Source organism: Saimiri boliviensis, chromosome 13 (genome assembly GCF_048565385.1).
Source record: "Saimiri boliviensis isolate mSaiBol1 chromosome 13, mSaiBol1.pri, whole genome shotgun sequence".
Classification (NCBI taxonomy): domain Eukaryota; kingdom Metazoa; phylum Chordata; class Mammalia; order Primates; family Cebidae; genus Saimiri; species Saimiri boliviensis.
This window is the reverse complement of record NC_133461.1, coordinates 23,596,337-23,615,425: the sequence shown is the minus strand read 5'-3', so window position 1 is coordinate 23,615,425 and position 19,089 is coordinate 23,596,337. Positions and strand designations below refer to the sequence as shown.

At 39.6% G+C, this 19,089-nt stretch overlaps 1 long non-coding RNA gene across 1 annotated transcript; it reads right to left on the bottom strand.

Annotated features, from left to right (window-relative positions):
- Positions 1 to 295: 295 nt before the first annotated feature.
- Positions 296 to 18,535, bottom strand: LOC104651068 (uncharacterized). Its single transcript, XR_744613.3, has 3 exons — positions 18,349 to 18,535; positions 11,307 to 11,436; positions 296 to 3,039 (listed from the first exon to the last, which is right to left on the bottom strand). It is a non-coding gene; the product is annotated as an uncharacterized LOC104651068 (long non-coding RNA).
- Between the last annotated feature and the right edge of the window lie 554 nt (positions 18,536 to 19,089).

The following is a 19,089-nucleotide window of genomic DNA, read 5'->3' as shown; positions in this document are numbered from 1 at the left end:
GGGGACAGGAGTTTGCACAATGCTAGCACATATAAATGTAAGATCTTAGTCCTTTGATTTCTATTACACTTAGCATTCTTGGTGTTTGTTATAAACAGGAGGGACCTCTGATGCTTCTTTGAGTCTGGAGTTTTTGTTTGGTTGGTGGGTTGGTTAGTTGGGTGGTTGGTTGGTCAAAGTGACTTTCACACTTAAAACCTTGAGGCTGATTCTCTCTTAGTGACTCCATTCCTTTGAGAGACTTCAAAGGAAACCTAATAGAATCACGGCATTTGAGCAGGTAATCCAAAGGAATGGCGATCAAACAAGATGCATATATTATTTTTTGAGAGAGAATTTTACAAATTTCATCTTCAGTGGTAGGAACAGTTTTGTGGGCCTGACTGCAGCTGTGATAAACAGAGCGCTCCTTGCTGTTTTGCATGTAGATGTTTATGCAAGGCCAAGGAAGTGCTGAAGCGTTCCTCGTTAACTCACACACCTACAGCTTTCATAAAATCTAAATGAAAACAATCAGAGCAAAAGGTTTGAATTCTGAGTCATATGTCAGCATTCTCAACCCAAGATCCACATCATTTAGTGAAAATACTGTTATTTCCTTGTTAAACATTACTGTTTTTTAACCTGCCTCTATTTTTCTGCAAGCATTATTTCTCCCTGCATTTAAGGAAGAATTTGGTATGATGGAAAGCATTTTATTATTTAGCTAAATAAAATTGGGTTGTCTCCATTGTTTATAATTTGTATGACTGGGGAAAGGTATCTTGTTTTCTACAGTAAACTGGATGCAACCTCATAGCTTTTCTCTGAAGGAATAAGAAGTCAGTATGTGTAAAGCACATGGGATATCATAGTGAATGCTCTATAAATAACTTAATTTCTCTCTGGCTTTTTTTTCTACTAACTTATTTATTCAAGCTTTTATTTCATTTTTATTCTCAGTTCTGTTTCTCAAATTTCAGATCAAGGATGGTTTAGAAGTAGAACTAGCCTATTACAATATTCATCTTATGGGCTCCGGGAAAATACCGGGTGCGGCCACAAAGCTGAAATGATTTCCTCAGGATGACACAGAAAGTCTCAGAACCACAACAACTCATGATTCCTGATTCTAAGACTAGTGCTCTTGCCATTAAACAGTATTCAGTTGTTTCTCTAACTAATTAGTAGAATTTATTTCAAGATTACTTTGCCTAAAATTATCTGTAAGACAGTTACATAAGTCTTTACCTTTAATTTTTAAACTCCAATGCAGCATCTTTTCAGTTCCTGTAGCTTCACTGTACTGCTATCTTTAGGGTACATGCCAATAAAAAATGTTTGTCAGAGGTTATCTAAAAGAAGTTCTTTGGCCACTTTGTTAATAAATTATTCTTAGATCCTTAGATTGTGCACAGTATTGGCCAATCCTTAGAACACTTATCACAAACACAAACCCTTCTAAAAACTGACCATAGCACCTGCTGAGCAAGACTGCTTTAGGAAATTCCTTTTTCATTCTTTGGCTACCATTCTCTACTACATTTTGGCCTCAGCTAATTGGACCAGAGGGTAGGCACCTGACCAAAGGCAAACAATCCATTGGCTGGTCAGCATCCTATGAGGAGGCCTGACATGAAAGCTTTTACCAATAAAAAATTAAGGTTACAGAACCAATTAGATTCTATCTCAGAGTAAAAAGGAGTCAAAGTCAACCAGTTTCTAACAAGTGCTATGATCCGCACTTCAGATTGGTGTCTGTGAAATATGCACCAACTTCAAGACAATTCCATGATAAAACTGGAAATAATGAGTCATGAAGACATTAGCCAGGATGATAGTGGTAAGAGAGGATATAAACATGCAGCCTTAAAATTAAAATACATAGCCTTTAGGCTTTGACCTAGATATCTCAACAAAGTGGAAAAAGAATAACATTAAAAGTAAACAAAAGGTTGAGGCAGGAGGATAGCTTGAGGCCAGGAGTTTGAGATCAGCCTGTGTGATACAGCGAGACCACATCTCTAGAAAAAAAAAAATGTTAAAATGAGATACAAATATAAGCCAGTAAATACTTTTTGATCTCAATTTTCTAATTTGGAAAAGTGTCACTTGTATGGTGTTCCATATTATTAATGGTTTCAAACTTTAATCAAAGATATCTTTCCTTTTCACACAAAGCACACACCATGAAAGATATGGCTAAAAGTCTTTAATATTGCCAATAATATTATCAAGGTAATTAAAGAGTTTATAATAATATTTTGTAATAATGTCTGAATATCTTGGTGATTAAATTTGGAAAAACCAAACTAGATAGAGAATGATATTGAGAAGGGTAGATAGCACAGGATCCAAGGCCAGGTGGGGTTCAACAGTTGTCCATAGAAAGTCTTCATCAGGATATACGAGTTGGAAAATGTCATGACTGTGGATGAAGTCTTCTTTGTACTTTAATAAAAAACTACAGTTTAAAATTTGGCAGATATTTTAAAATGATGTGTTTTTTTAAACTACCGTACCAGACAATGATATTTATAAATCAATTTGTAATTAAAACATTTTGAAAACATGCCCATACCAGATATCCAGATTTTCTCCATATTTGAGTTAACTTAGAACTTGTTTTTTTGCATAGTCTGTTGGCCATTTTGACTGAAACAGCACCACACCAAAAGGAAAGTCTGGTTGTTTCAGTCCAAAGAAGATGTGCCTTCACGGAAGAATTACTTTGAAAAAAATCTTAATAGATTTTAGGAAAATATTATAAGATCAACTGTTGGAGAGTTTATTTTCAAATTAACTGTTTATTCCTTGATTGTTTTTCCCTTCTTAATCTTTCATGGGGTCTTATGCAGAAGTGATCTGGTTGTAAAATATGAAGAGATGGCAATAAACTCACTTGGCATTATCTGGATCAAGCAGCTGATCGACTTAAATCAGTTATATCACTTCTCTCCACCTCCATGCCAAGCATTGGTCCAGGCCACAATCTCTCTCACCTGGGTGACTGCAGCAGCTCCCAGCTGGTCTTTCTGTTTCTCTTCTCACTTCTCCAATCTATTCTCAATGAAGAAACACAAATGAAAAAATATTAATTGTATCATGTCACTCGCCTTCATTCATTTAATAAGCTCTAAGCACAACTCTTTAGCTTCCTGCCACATTCAGAGTAAAACAATTTCCCATTCTGGCTTTTAGGGCCATCCTTAATATTGCCCCTGACTTTCTTTCCAATCTTGACTCCTCTTTCCCAGAGTCACAATCCTGCAGACCCACTGGGCTCCTCTCATTCAGTCATAGGAACACACAAGCTCTTCCCCACCTCAAGGCTATGCACATGTTCTTTGCTCTCCCTACTGATGGTCTATCCCTCTCCTCTTCTTTTTTTTTTTTTTTCTCAAAAAGAAACTCCTTATCTTTTTTTTTTTTTTCAGGATAATATCAGCTCTTCAAGTAACCCTTTAAGGCCCTGCTAAAAGATCCATCCATCTCAGTCGTTTGGTGGTTATCTTCCCAGTGCACATCACAATTTAAAATGGCTCTGTTGCTTTATTGTGTGTTATCCATGGGAGCTGACAAATGTCTGTCTTCCCAGCATCTAGCAGAGAGCCTTGCCCATAGCAGATATCTAGTAGGTATTTTTTGAATTAATAAGTGAACGAACAAATGATATTTTCCTTTCTCAAATCTTTGTCATCAATCTAATCTGAAGGTTGGGGATATTCTAAAAACAGTGTAAGTAGCTTTATATTTCTTATTCTCAGAAAATGGCCAAGATATACTTCTGGGGGTAAGCGACTAGATCTGCTTTCCTGTGGGAGGGTATGTGGGTTCGAGCCATTTAAGATAGCCCATATTTTCCATGTTATGTCATGCCAGCACTCAGCAGTTTGGTGTCCCAGTCTTAGTATAGTCCTGAAATCATGGGAGAATATGAATACAGTGAAGTCCAGATGGAGGGTGGCTCAGAGTAGGTTCCCTAGACTAAAGCCCAGCTACTAAAATCCAAACAGTCAGGCCAATGGCAGATGGGTACCTCCTGGGCACCATGCAGGTTGCTACAAAGAACTCAGACTGAGTTTAGGAGCTACTCAGAGAAACTTGCAACACCACACAGCATCAGCCTGGGAGAACACTTTCAAATGCTGGGAGCTTTCCTTCTTCCAAGGGCATGTTTGTGAGCTATATTATCCGACCCCCTACTCACTCATACTTGGGGAGATGTAACTCTGAACAGCACTATATAAGCTCTTCTCTCTAGTGGATATAGACTGAGACTTTCTATGGGCAATTCATTTTCTGAAAAGATATGTCATTTCATAGTTTCTTCCTATGTGAGGGGGGTGATGCTATCAATTGTCTCTTAGCCTTGAGAAAAGAGTAGCCTAAGTTAAAGAGTTACTTTTGTCATGCTAAGGCATAGAATTGTGTGGTCAAGGGGAACTTTGGGCAGCCCAGGAGGTGCAGGAGTTTATATTCTTTCTCTGTGGTCTTCTGAAAGGACTTTCTTATACATACTCCCCCTGGGGAGTGGGTAGAGTTTATCACATAAACTCCTTTGGGGAAGATTACATAGGTAAGCCTGGAAACTCAGAGAATCTGAGTAGGGCCAAAAGCCAAAACCTGGTGCTCTGAATGACAACCCAGATGTCCAGTGGGAAATGCTGCTTGAGAGAGACCTACACAAAAGCCCTCCAGTGCTTTGGTAGTATTTTGGATCATTTACTAACAAGCTCTTCCCCTACTGCACTCCCACCTCTACCTTTGTTTGTTCAACCTTTCCTATATTGACTTTAAATTAAAAATAAATTTTATGAAACATAACACAATAGAGATTCGATGACTAAGTGATCACGCAGCACTTACCCTAAAGAATGAAACAATTAAAATCCCATCAGTCTTGATAACGTTTTGTACCGTGATGCTAGACTTCCTGTTGCTTTGACCTCTCTCCTTCCGGCATCCTGTCCGTGGACAGAAATGACACCACAAAGGTTTCCTGTGCCTGTCCTCTCCACTTCTGACCCCTCACTACATCCTCTCTCCATCTATTTGGAGAGCAATGATTTGGTTCCTGTGGAATTCCTCCCAGTTCATATACTTGATGACACTTGTTGCTAATTTGGGATGCCAACAATGTAGGCCAAAGCCCAGGCTGAGCTCATACCAGCCCTTAGCCTCCTACACCACTAGCATACTGGCAAATTGGAAATGCAATATTCCTAGCTATTCTTGGTCATAATTTGTTGTGGGATCTCTTCTTACTTCAGTCTTCCTGAGTATCCTGGATATCTGAAATAAATTCATATCTTAAACTCTTTCAGATACTTTCTTTGTGCCCACTCATTTTGAAAACACCTTCTTGAAGTATCATAAATCAGTGTCCTTCTGTGCAACTGTGTGAAGGGTTCTCTGGACAAAGCCTGAGGTCAAAGGACTCCAAGTCTGAGACCAAGGAGTTACCATCTTGCTGTTTTCCCTGTGCCATTAGAGCCTTCCTTTTCTTCCCCGAGCATCTCATGTCTGTAGAATTAAGATTTCAGCCCATTGCATAACAGCGAACAACCATGCTTAATGTTGTGGTCTGCAGAACATTCAATACATTGTTGCAAGTCAGAAGATATTAAATAGGAATCGTGACCATAGAATAATAATTAGAAGAAGACAAGTCCTGTTGCCTTCATGGTACTCTCTTCCCCATGATTTAGCAGCTGATGGGCTTGGGAAGTCAGGCCAGGTACAGAAATGGGGCTCCAGGCTGTGACATCAAGGTGCTGTTGCTGTCTGCATGCCTTCCCTGTGCCTTCCCTGTGCCGCCTGGTCTCAAGCCCTGTGCTGTCTGCCTGCTGGCCAGCTGCCTGTGGATACCCACAGATGCCCCCCTGATGCTCCAGACACACAACTGGAATTTACTCCCAAACTGCATGTTGGGTTCACATTTTCATCCTCTTCCTTCTTAAGGTGAAATCTCCCATTTTTCCCCCTCTACTAAGAGACCCTACTAACTTACTTTATCTGAATCCACACCTGAACACGATCACTTACCTTTCAGAAGCCAAAAATTAATTACTGGCCTTGCACAAATCTGCATATCCAGAGCCTAGAAATGCTAGAAATGTTTTGCAAAGTGCCTGGCACAGAGAAGGAATTGACAGTGGTGGCTTACTGAAGGAAGGGAAGAAGAAATAGACAGGAGAGGGAGCAGGAAAGAGGAGGCGAGAAAAATTCTAAAAACCAGAGACATTCTAATGTTAAGTCTTCCTTGGATCATTACAAGCCTTTCAAAGTGACCTAAATCTGAGAGAAAACTATAATTTTATCACCTTGTCATGTGCTTTTATGACTATCAGAGATGGAGATGCCAGGAAGAACAGATTGACAATAGCAGCAACAATAGCAACACCTAAGAGCTATGAGAACTTTTTGGAAGTCACTTTGTAAACCTTTGTCATGCATGGACTCACTGAATTTCCAAAGCAATACCATGGATGTAGTATGTAATACTGTTATTCCTATTTGATAGATAAGCAGACAGAATTTAGAGAGATTGAGTAACATAACAGGTAGGAAGCTGGAGGGGGTGGTGTTGAATTAGATGTCACATTTATTTAGGGATTTCTTTAGGTCTTCTCTGAAGGTTCTATGACCCTTCTCCATGATTCCAGGTTTTCTGTATGTGAAGAAGGAAGGCTCAGTGTCCTCTTCTCCTGCTGTCTTAACGTGAATGTGTTATGCTTTGATACCCTAAATTCTCTTTGCAACTCTACTTCTGTTGGGATCTCTTGGTGCCCAGGATACCTGTCTCCCTAATCCCACAGTCTCCTGAAACAGCCATGTTCCTTCCCCGTATCACCTCCTCATCTTTCGGTGGGGGGTGACAACAGTTCAGTCTCTTTCAGTTGGGTACCATCAAGGCTTTTCTGAGTCGCTGCTATGGAGACAAAGCACAGGTACCATTTCCATTTGCCACCAATTGCTATTAAAAGACAGGCACGGGATGGGAGCCCAAGATGTTCAGTGAATCAACCTGGAACTTACCCCTTTTTGAAAATTCTAATAGAGGGTAATTCATGCATGTTTGCTGGTGAGCCATCTGCCTCAGGGACCGAGCACAGGTTAGATAATTAAACTCAACCTGTTCTTGCCTGGCTGTCTGACTTACCATTTACCTCATTTCAGACTACTCGCCTCCAAAAACCCACTCTCCAAACTGGTTACTTCATTGTTCCCCCAAAACACCTGTCTTGCCTTCTTATTTTTACTCATGCCATCCCGTCCACCTGGAATGCCCTTACTTTACTCTCTGTCTCCAGATCCTTATCATTTGCTTCACAATATGTTCCCCAATCACCCTGCTCACAATGATCAGTCTCTCCCTTGAATTCCAATGGTAGCGAATTCTATATAATTTGTCTGGTAATTAATCATGTGCTGCCTTACAAGATTCTATTGTTACCTTAAACTGTTATTTAAATCTTTAATTTTAACATAACTGTTTCCATATGTTTGTCTTGTTTCCTTAATTGGAATATAAGATCTTCAAAGGCAGGAGATATATTATATAATAGTATCCCCCTTAGTACCTGGTATGGGGCTGATTTGTTCATTTTTCTTTTTTCTTTTCTTTGGCAACTGGACAGCCAAAATTGTAAAATTTCAGCCAATGACTTTGGTAATTATAGATCAATAATAGTTAAACATGTATGGGTGATTGGAGAATGTGAGAGACGTTTTAACCCAGAGAATTAAGGAATGAGCAGGGACAACAGGACTTTTAGGAGTCCATTGGCCGGATCTCTTTCAGGGAGCTTTCATTCTGCTCCCTTTCATCCAAAGGAGGACTTATTATTCTAGAAAAATGCCTCCATAATTCTTCGCTTGTCTCTCTTTTTCTCTTCCCCATCCCTTCCCCCTTGCAACATGCATACTTTATTTCTTCTCTTTTTCTTTAATCTTGACTCCTCATAAAGACATGCCCTAATGCTTTTGCTTTGGCTGTGACATTTTCCTCTGCTACTCAAGGCCAAGGACTTTGAACCCTCATTGCACAGAGAAAAAATTTAAAAGACCTTAATGAAATTAGTATATGTGATACACAGCGTCTATGATGAGCACTAAGAACCCTAGACTTCTAATATATATACCCATGTAGAGTCACCTCCCTTGAGTGTGGGCTGGAACCAGTGACATGTTATTAACAATTAGAACATTGAAAACATGATAGTATGGTACTTTCCAGGTAAGGTTACAAAGAAACTTTGATTTCTGTCTTTCTTGTCTTCTTTGCCCTTTTTCTCTGAGTCTTCCCTCTAGGGGAAGTTCCTCTCAGGGACAACAACTGATATGTTGTGAACAGCCTCAGGGAGAGACCCATGAGGCAAGGAACTGTCAGTCCAAGGACCCTGAGGTCAGCTGTGGGGATAAGCTGGGAAGCAGATTCTCCCCAGCTGAGTCCTCAGAGCCCTGGCCAACACTTCATGGTAGACCCTGAGCCAGAGAACTGAACTAAGCCACTGAGATTCCTGACCTACTCTAGCTGTGAGATTGAAAACATTTGCTGTTTTAAGCCACCAAGTTTTCAGGTAATTTGGTATGCAGAAATAGATAACTAATACAGCATTTAATTATGGCTAACCATTCAGAAAATAGCCAGGATCAACCAAATGCCTCTAATGATGTTTATAGCATTTTCCTTTTGTAAGCCTGAAAAACATAGATGGTTCATTTCAGATACAATGATTGAGTTGATGCACCAGTTGCTCCATCTCCTATTGTCCATCTTTGCTCACCGTGAGACTGGCTGATGATCAGCAATAGATCCAGAGCCGGGCCAAGATTTAACAGCTAGATAAATGTCTGATAAAATAAGCAGTGTGGAACAAGTCACTTAGCCTGCTCCAGTTCTCAAGATGATCAGGGGAAAACTGGTATCCGCAGTGGCTTAGTCTCCAAATTTCAGCAAAATTCTAGTAATTACCCAGGAAAGAACTAAGCTTTTGTTTCCCTATTTGAGATTGTACCTTCCCTAGTCAGGATAAATCTCACTTGTTTAATGGGCAAACTTGGATGAGCAAACCATAGCTCATAGGCCAAATCTATACCACTGCCTGTTTTTGTAAATCAAGGTTTTATCGGGACATGGCTACACCCATTTTTAGATATATCTATGGCTGCCTTTGTATAGGAAGGACAAAATTGAGGCGCTGCAACAGAGTCAGTGAAATCCACAAAGGCTAAATTTTGTATCATCTGACCCTTTGCAGAGAAAAAAAAATGTGTTATCCCTTGCTCTAAGACAGTGAATTGCAAACTATACTTCAAGGAGCACTGTTTCTAGCAAATGTCAATAACTGGAAAACAATAGCTTCTGTGACCAAATGTTTGGGAAATACTGGGTCAAACAAAGTTAAACAAGTTGTTTGCTGCAGAACTTCTCTGAGATCTAAGAGGAGGACGTGGAATGCTGCAGATTTTATAATTTTTTTGACCACGAAACTTTTCATTTCAGAGGGCATCCCAAGAGACTAGTGTCCAGTTCCCTGGGAAATGCTATTCTAGTTATATGAAAGCAGCAGTTTTCAAAGCATTAACTTTGCAAAATATGGAGTAAACATAAGTATCACCAATTTTTGACTTTTAAAAACATCCACAACAATTTGAAAATACACAAGGAAATGGCTTTACTGATCATGAGCCCAGTATACAACTGACATTTGCAAAGTTAGATAAATATAAAGTTACTTGCTAGTAGCAGGCTCTGTTTTTGGCGAGCCAGCCATACTTAAAAAAAAAAAAAAATCTTAAATTGGAAAGAGAACAACCTGATATTTTACTTCAGTAGATCTCAAATTTTCTACCATAGAGCTGCCATATTTCATGCCATGAGGTCTCTACCTGGGAAGAAAGAGGATCTATGTTTTAACAACCAATTTGGAAAAACATATGGGTTTTGCTACAAAAATTTACTAGTCCAATCTTTGTTCTAGAAATCAAGAACAAATTTCTAGAAGGCCAAAAAGATCATGGTCACAGGTAGTCAGCCATGGACCCACGGCCAAGGTTCAGACACATGTTGTGACTTTTTCCTCACACCATATTCTCTTGCTTCTTCTGGCCTATGGGACACATTTTCTGGATGACTGTCCAGGCTAGGGGTCTAGCCCATAAGCCTGGGAAACTGCTAGCTTTCTCACAACCTTACTCTGAATCAGCACAGGGTAGGGGAAACAACACCAGAAACTGTTTGGTGAGTTCAAATGAAGACAATAAATTACAAACCAGGACACTAATATAATAGGATGGAGAGTGAGGTGCTTCCTATTGTCAAAGTCCAAAGGTGAGCTCGAGTTGTGTGATAAGCATGTCTACATAAGGTTTACTAGAGGCTCCACCTCTGAACTGTCTCCAATGAAATCAGGAAAAGAATTGAGTTGAGGATGGGAGAGTGCTTGCTAATAGCAGGCTCCATTTTTGCACAAGCAGCCACATTCAAAAAAACCTTAAAGTTGAAAGGAAAACAAGCTGACATTTTATTTCATTAGGTCTTTGGTGAAGTGCATGCTGGTGAAGAAAGTCTCTTCTTTCATGTGTTTGTAGTTGTGGGTGGTGATAGTGCCTCTCTCTCCTCCAAACCAAGGAAGTCAGTCTCCAAGGCAATCGTGAGTAGATGCTGAAGGTGACTCTAAGAGAGTGACTGGCTGGTTACATGCTAAACTGCAGATTTTGAGGTCTTCTCTGATGTACAGGAATGGGGCATTGAAAGAGCATACTAGGAAATGAGGGGTGTATAGCACACTATCCTTTTTATTTCCTGATGCGTGCTACGGTGAGAGGAGAGAAGGGTGTGTATTTGATATATGTCACCTGCAGTTTTGGGAAGGTGCATGTTTGAGTATAGTGTTCACTTAGAGACCAGAGATTCCTGAAGGTAGTTGCTCTAAGTCAGTAGCCCAAGTCAGCAGTGGTTCGTCACGCAATATACTTGGAAATGAGATTTGGGCAGCCCCATCCCATCTCATGTTCTGTGGACCTGGAAAATACAAAAGAGGATCCCAGTGGTTCCCATAGCTCCATGGGAAGCAACATGGAAACTGATAGGCTGATAAGAGCCATAGAACCATTCAGGATAGCCACTGGACCAAGCAATGGGAAACCCAACACCGACAAGGAGTTGGAGATGTTTCTCATTGCTCAAGGCCAAGATACAATGGCCCTCTCCAGTGAAGGTGGGAGTTCCCAGTGATGGAGGGGGCTGAGATGAAGTAAATGCTGTCCCTCAAACAGACCACTTGTACGGAAATTGCCAATGAACTGAGAACACCAACCTCAGAAAGGACTGGCCTGGAGGAGAGCTTGACCAGGACAACTTCTTCCCACCACACACAAGTCCATCTGTTTCTCATCTGCTGACCATGCCATGGTGGGCCAGAATAGGATCCAGAAGGCTTCTGAAGTCTAAAGAGAGGAGTACAAAGAGAGAAGGAAACATATAAGTACATGAAGAACAAACCACAAGCCTTCAAGCCACTGTAGTCATAGAGAGGGGGAGTCAATACTTGCGGGAGAGGACCCAAGTTCTGAATCTGATTTGAGACTGAAGTATCAAAATACACAGGACTGAGTCTTAAATAACAAAGTGAACTGTCCTAGTAACCAAAAGTGACAGGAACATTAGAGGAGCAAGCCAAATTGCCTTTAAGGGAGTTAATTCCCAGCAGGAAAGGTGGGTCAACATTTCCTTGTTGAAGGGGCTGTCATTGGATAAGTATAAAACTGTTTCATTTTTATACCCATAACATGTTGAGACTCCCTAATAAATTTGTTACATAAGGTAAACACTTTGGACAGAACTTTAATGCTTTCATATTTTTAACACTTTTCTTCCAAGGGATTCTGAAGGCAACATGCCAATATTTTCCCCATTCTGCAAATTAGCACACAGAGAGAGTGGTGTTGGTTATCAAAGGGACTCAATCTATCTACAGCCTTCTGTCTCATACTCATATCATGAGGCGGCTCACTCCCCCTCAGACCCAAATGTGATCCGTTTTTAATTGGGAACAGAACTTTTCAATTCTTGAGCCCAAAACAAATTAAAAAGTAGAAGAAGGAGGAGGGGAAGGAAAAGAAAAAGGTTTACTTTTCTCCTAATTTGAGAATCTGTGATTTCTCACTGGTTTTATCAGTACCAAGATTTTTGTTTTGTTTTGTTTTGCTTTGTGAGTTTTTTTTTTAATGGTTCTTTTCTCTCTCTCTCACTCTCTTTTTTTTTTCTCACAGTTCTCTATTCAAGACTAAATTTATCTGCTTTAAAAAATCCATCTGGCTTTTGTGTTATGGAAACCCACACAAGCCTGTACCAACCGTTCTAGAAGCAACAAAGAGTTATCAAATGGAGTGAGCTTCAAATGAAGGGACAGCAAGTTAATTAAGGCCTGAGTTTCTTAATAAGGAATGAGGCACAGTAGAGACTTGAGTGATGCCAAAACACATGAAAGTTTCAAAGACTAAAACAGTTTGTGAGGAAGAAAAAAAGAAGTGACTTGGCCAATGTTTTAGGTCCTACCCCCAAAATAAATACATCTATTCCCATTTGTATCAACAGACAAATGTAAATATCACTCAAAGAATCTCAAACTAACATTAACATGAGAATGAAATATAAATAATTCCGAACATAAAGCCCAAGTATAAAACATACCAAAATGTAAATATAATAAAACTAGGAATAACAACATTACATTACATTGATTGTTAAGAGATTGTCACTGGTTTTCTTCAGAAACTTCAGACAGATTTTCCTCTTCTATACTATTCTTGACAACGTTTAATTTTCTTTTAACCAGTGGATGAACAATGTCCAATAAAGTGAAAGCTTTCTGCAAAAAAAAAAATCATTTTGTTCAAGTGATCCTGGTGCTCACAAAAGGCATTGTTATTAGGGTTTACTTTTAATATTTTGTATCAGTGTTAATGGGCAAGAAAAATGGGGGAAAACTCTTAGGAAAGATGAATATATTTCTAAGTTATTAGAAAGCTTATAGATTTAAAATGTGCCTAATATATTCCTGCTATACTGGCATGATCTAGGGAGAGGCCCTACTAAACTAAGACTTAAGGGATCTGAAAGCTTATTTCAATCCTGCCTCAGATGTTTTCAGGGAGATGCTTTAGCACATGGTACTTCAGTTCACTCCTCAGAACAAGAAAGCTGTTGATAGCCACAGCAAATCCTGCATGCCTCTAGGAAATGAATTAACAATCCGTGTGTGAAATGTTTCTTTGAATTTTATAATGAAATGGCATCTTACAATTGTATGATATGGCAAAGTGAAATCAGGGTGTGGTTGTGTTGAAACATTTCTGTTTCTTTGGCTAAATGAGAGATAAACAAGCAACTTTCTCAGAAAGCAGACTTCCTTGGGGGAAAATCAAATTGTTGCAAATTATAGAAAGGGAGAGAAGACGGAGAGATGGATGGAGAATTTTGAGGAGGGCATAGACCAGACAGGCTCAAAAAGCTCAGTTACCATCCTGTTAAAATATAACCCACAAAATGTTACACCATAGCATTCTTCACAGCCATCTGCTTCTGCCATCAACTTTGATTCCCACAAACAGATTTCAAAAGTTGAATCTGGCCCCCAGTGAGTTTAGGAACATTCAGCAGGACTATCTGTATGTGATCAGAAAATTCACCAACTCTCTATTCCTGTCTCCAGAAACAATCTATCTCTCATCCTTTCCAATTAAGGCATGAAACGGTCTTGTAATTCCTTGTATCTTTTCACATCCTTCACAGGGCCTAGCGGAATATTTAAATATAGTTTGCACTCCCATCCTTTTCTCTCCATCTCCACTTCCACCCCTGCCCCCAGGCCTACTGCATCAAGTCATCTTTCCTCAGCTGGATGACTGCAAAAGCCTCCTACTGGTTTCCTGTCCTCCACTCTAATCTCTTTCACACAGCCACAGTGAACTTTGTCCAAAGGAAATCAGATTGCGTAATCCCATGCTTAAAACCTTCCAAAGGTTTTACATTGCAATCTGGAAAAAAAAAAAAAAAAATCTAACTCCATATAATAGCTGCCAAGACTCTGTATGTCAGTTAGTCATTGCTGCATAACAAACCACCCCAAAACTCCATGGCATAAAACTACAGCAATCATTTATTTCTCCTGTATCTGTTTACCTGGTATAGGCTGGACGTGTGCTTATGCACATATCTGTGAGTTGGTTGGGGTTCTGTTTCACATGTTTCTCCTTCTCCTACCTGCAGACCATATGCTAATAAGAAGCAGTCTGTTAATGAGGATATTGTTTTAACCATACTGACAGGCAAGCATGATCTGGGAGTGGATTTACCCACTAGACATAGCAAGCACAATGATTAGGTCCTGCAACACTTTTGGGAGTCCAAATAATTGCTTTAATTTAATTTATTTTAAAACCAGGAGGAAAACTTGAATACAATAATAATGAATATCTACAAATAAATGCACTGATAGATTTGAATTTATACCAATGCAGTTATAAAATATATTTTTGAATTTTTTTTTTTTTTATGGAGGAAGTAGCCTGGAAGGTAAAAATGCTACCACAAAGCTCATCATGCAGCCTTGCACAATCATAGTTAATCAAACTTGATGCCTAGAAAACTAATTTTTGGTTCTCTGTTTTCTTACTTAAGTAAGCCATGGAACATGAAATGTCAATTTATAGTCATTAATTTGCTTACCCTAGAACTCTTGTCTGACTTTGCTTTTTTATGAGAGACACAATTTTAAAACAGTATTGTTCTAGGTCTGTCATTACCACCATGGGTCATAATATAAACGCACAACAAAGAGTTGCTTTAGTCCTTTGCAAAGAACAGAGGAAGACTCTGTTCTCCAAAGGTTTATACCATTTTCCAGGAGTGCTTTTACATTTTAATTTTACAGAAGTCCCATTCGTATCATCAATTCTATTAGGTTTATAGAAATCTAATGCTGGCCAAATATCATGAAACTCAGAGGGGACACAAAAAATGGAAGTTACTGTTTGAAGAGGAGAAGCAAAATAATTCTTCCCCTGTAAAGATAATTTGTTTCAGGCCAGAAGTAAGAACTTTCTTTATCTTGCGTAGTCTTGTCATTCCCACAAGAATAAATGTGCTTAGTGACCATCTATATATATATAGTTATTCCATCCATTTTAAAAGAAGCCATGTAATTTTTTTAGATCATGGTACATAATATATTCTAATGTTAACTGTGTCCTCGTGAAACTCTAAATTAACTTTATAATCTTTAAAGTATTTTGATATAATTCTTTGCTTTTTAAATAGGTACTTAATTTCCTGTTTCCATGTAACCCTTGATGACTCTGTGAAAGCTTGGATTACTTTTCCTCTCTGGTTCTCAAACCACAAATGGGAAAAACTGCAATCCTTTAGTGGCCACATCAGCTACCTAAATATTTTCACAGATTCCGAGATTTGTTTCCTTGCTGAACTGGTAGAGAAACTTTCATGGCATTTTACTCTCTGGAATGTAAAATTAATCGAATCTTATCTTTGTTTACATATACTTCTTGACTCCATAACAATATGACTCTTTATGCGCTCCACTTTTGGGGGGTCCATATGTCTGTCTTATGCCCCATGAATTGGATAAAACATTTCGTCTTCCCCAACTCTGCATCTCATGCCCCAAATTTCTTAAGCTTGGGCCAGTCATCTATTCATCCCTTCATCATACTTCTGAGCATGACACTGAGACACATCTTCAAATAATATACAGGGAGATTTTGGAATGCTCAAGCACGTCCTCTGTGACATCAAGTCCTGGCAGAAAGCTTGGGTGGCCCACTTAGGGTCACCTGTCAGGGCGTCTTGTCTAGAAGGAAAAAGGAAGAACAGGCTTGACTCTCGGCAAGCAGTCTCTTCCTCCCAGCTGTCTCCTTCACTCTCAGGGAGGGGTCTCTGATTTACCTGGTGGAACTAAGACAGTGGTTGTCAAAGGACAGGCCCTAAGCCAACAGCAGTAGCATCACCTGGAAACTCATTAGAAATGCAAATTACTGGGCTCCACTCCAGACTCCGCAAACTGGAAGCTCTGAGATGGCGCCTACCAAACTGTGTTTTAACAACCCTTTCAAATGATTCAAGTTTGAGAATCGCTCGACTAAGACATTTTTTATTAAAACTGAAAGTTGAACCCACAGACTTTTCATTTGGCCCCACCAAGGCCTTATTCAAATCTATGCTTCCTGGTCCCTATTAGGTAGCGTGTTGCAGGTGCTCACTGCTACCTCTGCCTCCCTGGGGCACAGGGAGTGTCAAAAAAGGATCCTTGTAAGAAGCGTCCAAAGTCGGCTTCAGTAGCCTTCTGTGTTTCCACTCAGCACTTCTATCCTTCAAATCCCCCTCATGTGTTTATGCTGTGCTCACAAACAACCCCCAAATCTCAGTAGTTTAAAAGCACAGGGATTATTATCAGTCACACCACATGTCCAGTGTGAATCAGTAGGATGAGGAAAGCTCTGTCCATCATGGTGATCCCCGCTGTGGGACCCAAGCTGGTACCAACTCAGATCTTGCCTGTGAATGTGGCAAAGGAAAACAGTATAGCAAGGTACAGACTGGCTCATCGAGCTTCTGTTCAGAAGTGACACACAACCCTTCCTCTCCCATGCCATTGGCCAAAGCAGATAACTTAACTATGTCTGGTCTCAATGGGCACTAAAGCTGAATCCTCCCCAAGGAGAAGTGGCTATTGCCAAACAATACTGCAATCTTGCTGTATCCTCCCAAGGGCTATAGTACCAATGCAGAATTTCAGACTCCATGCTGGACAATGGAAAACCGTGTGTGTGTGTGTGTGTGTGTGTGCATGTACACACATGTGTGTGATGTTGAATGGATCCAGGATGAAGAGGGAGTCTCTGGGAAACCTAGTTCCTGTTGGCTCTCAAGCATAGTCATCGGGCCATTTTCATAGAGGACAAAAAACAGTCACACTGACGGAATGCCAACTAAGTGCTGGGTACTATGCCAGACCTTTTCCACTCATATTCTCTCTCAAGCTTCACAGAAACCTTATGTAGGAGAGAAAGGAACTAACCTTGTTCAAAGAAGCCAAGGCCCAAAGCCATTTAGTGACTTTTCTGTAGTGACAGAGAATGGGATAGTATTAGGATACTAAGATCATGGGAACCCCCAAAGCTGGATCTGCTCCCAGGAAAATACAGGGCTAAAGAGGAGACATCTCTCTACCAGGTAACAAAGAGAATTACTGATTCTTCTGCTGACCTCCATGTTTCTGGTGATCCCTATTGGCCTCTAGTCATGGTGTACAGATCAGTCTTAGCCCAGTGTGATAATGACAGCAATTCAAATCCAAAATCTGAAGTTATCCAAAATTTGAAACTTTTTTTTTACTTTAGAGACAAGTTCTCTCTCTGCTGCCCAGGCTGGAGTACAGTGTGGTGTGACCAAACCTCACTGCAGCCTTATACTCCTTGGCCCAAGTAATTGTCCTGCCTCAGCCTCCCAAGTAGCTGAGATTACACGTGCTTGTCACCTCATCCAACTAACTTTTAAATTTTTCATAGAGATGAAGTCTGCTGTGTTGCCCAGGCTGATCTTGAACCCTGACCTCAAGCAATCCTTCTGCCTTGGCCTCTCAAAGTGCTGGGATTATGGGTGTGTGTCACAGCACCTGGCTAATATTCAAAACTTTTTGAGCATCAATATGATGTACAAATGAAATACTCACCGGAGCATTCAGATTTCAGATCTTCAGATTTGGGATGCTCAAGCGGTATAAGGCAAATATTACAAAGTTTGAAAAAATTCAAAATTCAAAATATTTCCTGTCCCAAGCATTACAGATGAAAGATGCTTAACCTGAACTATCAAAGTGAAATATTTCTCCACTATGAATACAAATTTTCAGGATTTTAATTGAGAATGCAGTTGTTCAAATAAAAGTAGAGGAAACAATGTTATTCTTATTAATGAGTATTAAGAAGTCTACTCAAATCTAGAGTGTCCCTAGATTAATGAAACCAACAAACTAGTCTGATGAAACCATGAACTCTGCCATTTTAGAAAAAAAACAAAACAAAACAAAAAAAACACCCAAACATTTCATAGCTTTATTTGAGGGAAGCCCTTTGATATACATTATTAGTGGTACATCAAAAGAAAACTTCTTTAGCTATGTTTCATTTTCAAAAGCATTGCACAACAAGCAGCAATAATGCACATTAGAGTGTATCACCGGTGGAGAAACTAAGAGGCAAGATTGTCCAAGAAACAGAACCCTGCAAATCAGGTAACAAGCAGCTAACTTTGTCAACACTCAATCCAAAAGTGCTTACCTCACTCAGAAACAGCATCAAAGCCCTTCGTGCAAACGCATCATGAAATTATGTCGATGTGATGCTGAACTCAGCAGCTCCATCAGCAGGACACCAGCTGACTTCAAATGTCTCCCAAGAACACCACGAGCTAATCACCATGAGTGCTATCCAGGGTTAACCCCAAAGCATCCCAGGACACAAACACCAAAAGCCCAAGAAGGCTGTGATCTTTCAAAGAGTGAGTCACACTCACTAAAGTGGCTGTATGGCATAGAGACAACTAAATATTGATTGTTCTGTCATACCTAAACTCTCACCATTAGAAAACAATTTCAAAGACATTTGTTGGTTTTTATTACTAAGCCCATTAGAAGTATACTTGGAAGAGAAAAGGTCTTACTGAGGAGAAATGCCACAATAATACAAAGTTGTAGTATAATCACGCATTTTTTCATTAAAGCCCTAGGAGTGACTTGTGTTAAAATAATATGAGCTTGGAAGATCTTATATATAAGTTATAGAACTAGCATAATCTCCAAGTCAGCTGCCTATAATATATTACTTCTTTACAAATTCTATAAGAATGATAAATCCAGCCTGACTTTAATTTCTATGGTATCTTTCTATATTTTCAATAACATACATATATAAATCCTAAAATCCAACAAATAATAAAACAAAAATCACTGGATGAACATACAGTTTCAGGGAATACTCTCAACTGCATGATAGTCATATCATTAGCTTGTTAAAATCTAC